Source organism: Adiantum capillus-veneris, chromosome 20, assembly GCF_014529385.1.
Source record: "Adiantum capillus-veneris isolate H3 chromosome 20, ASM1452938v2, whole genome shotgun sequence".
Lineage (NCBI taxonomy): Eukaryota > Viridiplantae > Streptophyta > Polypodiopsida > Polypodiales > Pteridaceae > Adiantum > Adiantum capillus-veneris.
In genome coordinates, this window is record NC_140950.1 from 122,087,087 (window position 1) to 122,094,401 (window position 7,315).

General features: G+C 43.2%; 1 protein-coding gene across 2 annotated transcripts in view; it reads right to left on the reverse strand.

The window, feature by feature from the left end:
• LOC147433185 (transcription factor E2FA-like) overlaps positions 1–4,928 on the reverse strand; it is a 32,000-nt gene extending 27,072 nt beyond the window's left edge. Inside the window, exons 1-2 of one of the 2 annotated variants that reach the window (XM_086492837.1) lie at positions 4,493–4,928; positions 3,739–3,813 (exon numbers count right to left, since the gene is read on the reverse strand). The gene's annotated coding sequence lies outside the window, so the exon portion shown is untranslated. The remainder of the gene's footprint in view (positions 1–3,738; positions 3,814–4,492) is intronic. The other variant, XM_086492836.1, reaches the window with a different exon arrangement.
• Positions 4,929–7,315: the final 2,387 nt, after the last annotated feature.

Here is a 7,315-nt window from a genome sequence, read left to right on the forward strand (position 1 = left end):
TCAAAGGGCGTTTGGAACATTGTGCAGGGCATTGATGTACGTCCTGGTTCTGAGGATGTAGGCGATGTTGAGGATGTTGCAGGTCTTGCTGCAAGGATTGCTGCTATTAGAGTTGTTTTGCCTACGATAGAACAAGCTCGTTGGGATGTAAAGGATGCGCAAGCTCATGCATTGATTGCGTTGTCTGTGAAGCGCACCATTGTTCCTCACATCCGTTCAGTAAAATCTGCAAAATAGGCTTGGGATATTTTTGAAAGGGCATGGGGACTAAACATGCTAATCTCCACCCAGCCATGCCCTATATAGCCCCTTGGCCTACTAAATATAGGGACCCCCTTGACTGCATGTCCATCCTGGCCCTTGGCCATGATTGGTCCTACCCTTGTCCTGACATGAAAACACAAGTGATGGTATCTTCATAAGAACACTAATGTTTTCTACCGTAATATCCCTGATGGATCCAAAGGTTCATTTGAGCGGAACCCGGTTCAGTAGGAGGTTCAATGAAACCAAGAGTAACATCTTGGTTTTCTACATTGTTGTCCATTTGTAACCATCTGATGGTACGGATTCCTATCCAAACATAGTGTGTAGACTCCATTTACAACACTCATGACGTGGTAAACGAGTTTATCACAAGAAAGATGTACCAAAAAGAGTACCTCTTATCACTTTCCATGAAAGTAACTTGCTAACATAACTCATCAGCCAAGTTTAAGTCCTTGACTTGTTCCCAAATTTCATCATCAGTAAACAACCCCACCCTAACGAGTGTTCAAGGTTGAGAACCTAACTTATACATGAAGAGACTACCTAGTCGCAACATGCGTTAACTAATAGTAAGTAAACTCCAAGAAGAGAAATAAATGCTTCTTAATTGGATTGCTTGGTGCTAATGTATGCACTTTGCATATCCTTTAGCCCAAGATTACACTTTGTAATCTGCCAATCCCCTTGGATACTGACAATATTGAGGTGTGTTTCCCCCACGGTTTACAGACAGTCTTCCCAGATGACTGGTAAACGGGGAATAGCGTATAACATTGTCGAGGAATCAACAATGTCCGGAATAACCATCGTGGTTAACTTGAAAAATCCACAAACACCCAAACCGAGCCATGACCTCTATTGGTGATTAGTAGACCCAAAAGTAATCTCATAGAGATAGTGCACATAAAGTGCAAAATGCTTCATAAGCAACAACCTGAGGAATATGCATGCCGTTCCAAATCAGCCTTTGCTAAACACCTAGGGCCCATAACACCTAGTGTGCATGCATTTAGCAAGAAACAGATCCGAACCTGTATATCCATGGTGATCTTTGCCAATACTTATGGCAAATGTGATGCGCGTAGCACACATTAAAAAAGAATGTAAATAGTTCTGAAAAGAAACTAAATACTTTCAGTTGCAATCTTTTGCAAGCCTTGCTGAAAGAATGGCAATAGAAGGTGAAACATTGATCCCTTCTAGGTACAGACAATGAAACTTTTTCATTAACCACTTATAGCCTTCCTATATCTATAAACAACCATCTGGAATGTTGTATAACAATAGTTGTAGCTGAACGAGTCATTTTAAGTATCCGACAAATTTTGTCCACTGAATTTACTCCTGATACGTTGTGCTGAAAATGGTCTAGAAAACAGATGTGACCAGCACCTAGGGACTTTGTCGTGACACATATTTGAAATAGGGGGCGCCAGTGTCAGTCGCAGAGACTCATATTCGCCACATGTGGAATATGTCTTAACTAAGGATGTCTGAAAAAAGAACATCCTTCAAGTATAAGATGTACTTGTGTGTGGAGGTAACTCTAAACACTCTGCAACAAGAGTGAGAGGGACCCTCATTCATTGCTCCACACTGGCTAAACCGAACTCCTTGAGTTCCTAGAACATGTTGTATCCCATGTGACAACATGTGCCAAATTGAACCCTACAAGTAGGTTTGTAACAGCATAAGGCAGAAAGATAGATCGGACACTTGGTCCAAAATACTTTGTGCCGACATACCATTGGCATAGCTCTGTAACATTCAAGCGTACTTATAGGTCTTGAAAAACCAAGCAAAGCATACTAAAAATGGAATAACACCAAATCAATAGATGCGTACCTGGAGATTTGAACATAATGTTCACTTACCCATATTCAAATGGAGAGGAGCACGTCCCCTACCTAAGAAAACAAACAGCATTGCACTAGGAACCCTGGGTGTTGCCTTTGCAATCCAAGCCCTTGGATTAGAATCTACGTAGTCAAACCCCTTGGTAAGAATCTTTGTAGAAACTGCTCAACTAGCAGATAACGGTAACCAACATAGTCAACCATGTACAAAAATGATTGGAATCAACCGGAAAAGGTGAATGTGTCCACTACCCTGTTGTAGATTGCGGACTTTTTTCCTTGAAAGTACAACTGTGATAGATCAAACTATGATCCTCAATGCCTATGGAGTGATTTAGTATTCACCCGCAGGGTCTTACCCCAAAACTGTGCTTCCGTAGACACTCATAGTGCTATAGAGAGAGCAGGAGATACACATAAGTGAAATGCCTAGCTTGTATGGACATCCATGCTGTCTCAACTATTTGCTGCATCTAGACTCCGTGGGATAGATCAGCTGCTGTGAGTTTAAGACTATCGGAAACTCAACTCGAGCGTCGCACTAAAAACACGTAGTGCAAAAATGACACCCAAAACATCCATAATGACAAGACTCTTGCTTGTCCATGAACGTCGATGGATACTCCACTTGGTAGATCTGTTTGATCTTGAGAACAATCACCCAAGTAATGCCAACAGTTGTGTCTTACCCTAGGTCTGACAATGGCTCTTAGCCTTTGTGGCTCATAGCCCAATAGTAAATTAGTGTTCCATCGACGAAGCAAGGAAGACTAATTGGGGTGGCATCTTGGCCACTTTCTAGGTGAGAGTTAGAGCACATTGGCTCATGCTGACTCGTGAGCAAATCATGTATCAAAAGCTTCTTAGAAAGTTTTCATTATTCTTTGAGAGAAATAAGAAAGAGAGAGAAAGAGATAGCATGCTGGGTTGAGGAAGGTTTCTTAACCTATTATAGTGCCTACCCAATATGTGTGAGTATGTGCATCTTATGCCTGGGTTGCAGCTTATTCTATAAGCATACAACAATCTGTCTGTATGAGGCTCTCATCGAGAGAGGCAACAGAAAACACGTCAAATCTTGACCCATATACCTTGTATGGGGTCGTGACTGTACGAGGATGACTTGAATAGGGCACTATGCCTGTGAATCAAGTCCAAGTTTTAGGTTCTTTTTGGTGTTGTTGTGCGTTGACAACAACCAAAAATCATGTCAAACAATCCAAAACTTAACGTATCCTTGACAGAGTGTTTGGTGTTATAGCGGAAGTGTAAACCAAAAAGTGATGGAGTTCATTTCACATGGCTAGCATGCCGTGCATGCAGAGTGGTAAGCCCTTGGCGAGAGTGAAGGTCTGAAAGGTGAGAGCCCAAAACCATAAGTGCCTTGCACCAGCTAGATTGGTAGGGATTCTGTGAGGTGATATCCCTATTATGCCAGTTCCCTGAACCTGTGAGCCAATGTCCTTGATTCCAAATCAATGGGCAATATCTTGGCACAATGGAGAAGCCTTGCTTCGTGTAAAATTGCCAAAGCATTTTGCTTTGCATAGCAACAATAATTTCAAAGTAAATTTGGAAACAATAAAAAAATAAAAATAAATAATTTTCTAACCTGGTCATTTGGATGTAACCCGTTGCCTGGAAATTCCGAAGAAAATTTTGATGGAATCTGGCTCCTTAGCCAAGTCTGCTACATGAGAGAGAGTTGTTGCATGTATCATATACACCCTCAGGTATCATCGATGCTCATCTAGCACGTAATGAAAGATCATGCAAGCATAATCAAATCCCTCCCGAGTTTATATGCTCATAGCATATGCCAAACGTGGGAAGTCTCGATACAAAATTTGTCAATGATGGAAGTCATGTTGCACATAAGTACTTCTATGCTCATACAAACAGATGCGGTTGTTAACATACAAATATAATGGCAAAAGCGAATCGATCGTGTCGAACACTTTCAACTAAATGAGATGTCGAATATTGCAGCATCATTACAGAATTTGTAATTGTATTCTCCAACAGCTTCTAGTCGATTAGCAAGCCATGTTGATCTCCTTGAGATTCCAAAACAATGACGATTTGCTATGCTTTTGCATCAAACCGGCCCAACTATTGTGCTCAAAACCGTATAAGTTATTACATGCCATGCATGATAAAATTCCTAATCTTGCAGGCCATGCTTGATCGTGCCCATGGTTGACCTTGGCAAGCGGTATGCTAGGACGTAAGCATTTAAAGCACTTTGCCTAGCCCCAAAAACTTGCGGAAACAGAGGCAACCTTTGCTTGCCATGCTAAGAGTGCGAAGAGATCTGCAAGATTCCATGAAGTAAGAGTTTAAAATGTGAAAGGAAACTTACTTACCGATTTTGACAGCCCGGTGGAACTTAGTCAGCGTAATCCCGACTCCCGTGCTGTCAACCTTTGGCAGGTCGCATGACTATGCATGCCAAGCTTTTCGTAGCCTTGTCGATATGCCCTGTTGAATAGCAAGCGTTGCTCAAGTGCATAAGAGCTTGTTGTAGCCTTGGCAAATTCCACATGTTAATTGAGATCCATGCCAATTGAGATGATTGAGCCGAGCAGGTGTGCTGAAAGTCTTCTAAATTGCAGTAAATGCACGGCTATATCGGGTATACGGGGCATGCACAGGCTGTGCATGCACCCCTACTGTGTCGAATGGCCAATCTTGGCAAGGTGGGCACGGGCGCCCAATTGAAAGCATGGAAAATAAAATTAAAATTAAAAAAAGCAAGACCTGCCTGCTCAGCGATGGCGACGACTGCGCTTCAGCCTCATCCCCTACCCGACGCCACAGGCCGCAAGCAGGGTCGCTGAAGAGACGAAAACAGTGCCGCAGGCCAGGGCAATCCCATCAAGGGCAGCCTCGGCTTCCCTCGTGCAGGTCGGTTGAGCATGGCTCCCACCTCAAGAGCTCGTTCCCATAGCTTTTGATTCTGCCAGTCAAGGGATATTTCCTGCGTTTTCGACCTCTTGCTTGCATGCTCCATGCAAACATGCAAATTCTTGCTCGACCCTATCCTCCAAATCCGAGAGAACTAGAAAATCCGAGAGAGTGAGAAAGAGAAAGATCCATGCCTAGAGGGAGAGAGAGCTCCATGCCTTCTCCTCCTCCATGACTCCACCTTCCCCCTTCCTCTCCACCTTGCTCTGATACCAGTGAAAGGGCATGGGGACTGAACATGCTAATCTCCACCCAGCCATGCCCTATATAGCCCCTTGGCCTGCTAAATATAGGGACCCCCTTGACTGCATGTCCATCCTGGCCCTTGGCCGTGACTGGTCCTACCCTTGTCCTGACAATTTTGGCTCGTCTTTATGCAAGTCGCAATGAGGCTAAAATTGCTTTGCTGCGTAAAGAGTTGGAGTCGAAGATTATGCACGAGGAAGATGATATGGACACTTTCCTTGCTAGTGTCAAGGATATTAATGAGCAATTTATTTTTGCAGGTGAAGTCATTTTAGATAGTTCCCTTGTGCAGACTGTTCTTGATGCCTTACCAGACTTTTGCTAGTACTTGGAGACTTATGACCCAAGGAAATCCAGAAGTTGTCAAGTTTGATGCATTTTGCACATAACTGTTGCAAGAGTCACTTTCCAGAAAAAACAGGAAGGAGTTGAACGGGCTTTTATTGCTTCTCAAGAAAGGGTGGTAACAGCAATGCAGCCACTTCTTATGGTTCTGCTGCGAGTGGCAAAAATACTGTTTCTAATGCTTCTGCTAGCAGCAATTCGTCTGGAAACTCTGGTGATAAGGGCAAAAAGAAGATGCGTTGCCATTATTGTAAAGCAAATGATCCCTTGATCAAGCAACGTCCTAAGTTGAAGGCCAAAGAGGCTAAGAAGAAAGAGGGTGGTTCCACTACAAATGCAGCCATTGTTGAGTCTTCTATGAAAGGAGACTGTGATACAGATGTTGATGCAGAATGGGCTTTTAGCGCAGAGTGCACATACAATCCTGCTGTCCATGATGCATGCTTGTCAGTTGCTGCAGATTCACATGTGTGGTATGTGGACAATGGTGCTACAAAGCACATTACCTCACATCGTGAATAGTTCACCTCTCTCGAGTTTGTCCCTCATGGGAATTCAGTCACTTGTGCCAACAATGCCTCTTATCCGGTTCAAGGAGTTGGAAAGATTGTGCTTACTGCTGCAAATGCCAGTTCCTTCACACTTGTTGATGCACTTTATGTACCTAGGATCAAGAAGAATCTCTTGTCTGTATCCGCACTTGCTAGACTTGGACTTGTAGTCAAATTTGTGGATGACAGATGTACAGTTCATGATCTCAGTTTTGGTGATGAAATTGTTGCATCTGGCCTTTTGTGCCGTGGGCTGTATAAGCTCACTTTGTATGACAAATGCGGACAAAATTTTGCAAATGCTGTTGCAGATTCAAGGGCTATTTCAGATGCAAAACTTTGGCATTCACGTTTTGGTCATCTGAATTTTGCCAGTTTGCTGCGTTTGTAGAAATCTGATATGGTTGCTTCTTTGCCGCCTCTTGAAGCACCTATCAAACATGTTTGTGAAGGCTGTATTTTAGGTAAGATGTAGCGTTCTAAGTTTCCAAAGGATGGTTCAATTCGGGCCACATGCAGGTTGCACCTTGTGCATAGTGATGTTTGTGGGCCCATGCAAACTCCGTCCATGGGCAATTACCTGTACTTCGTGACTTTCATTGATGATTACTCTAGGCATGCATAGGTAGCTTAGCAAAGTCCAAAGTTTTTATGTGCTTCAAACAATTTCTGGCTATGGCTGAAAATGTACCGAAATGCACCCTCCGTTCCGATTAAGGGGGGAAGTATATGTCTCATGAATTTAATGCATTTCTCGCTAGTCGTGGGATAATACACCAATGTACAGTGCCTTATACAGCTCGGCAAAATGGTGTTGCTGAGAGGGAAAACAAGTCACTTACGGAAATGGCACGATGTATGGTCAAAAGTCAAGCTTTGCCGCATTCTTTTGGGCTTGAGGCCATCATGTGTGCCACTTATGTACTTAACAGGTGTCCTACGAAAGCTTTGCAATCTATTACTCCATGTGAAGCATGGCATGATAGAAAGCCTTCTATTGAGCACATGCGTGTTTTTGGCTGTTTGGCATATGCTTTGGTGCCACAAACACAGCGCAGAAAATTGGATGATAAGGCTGTC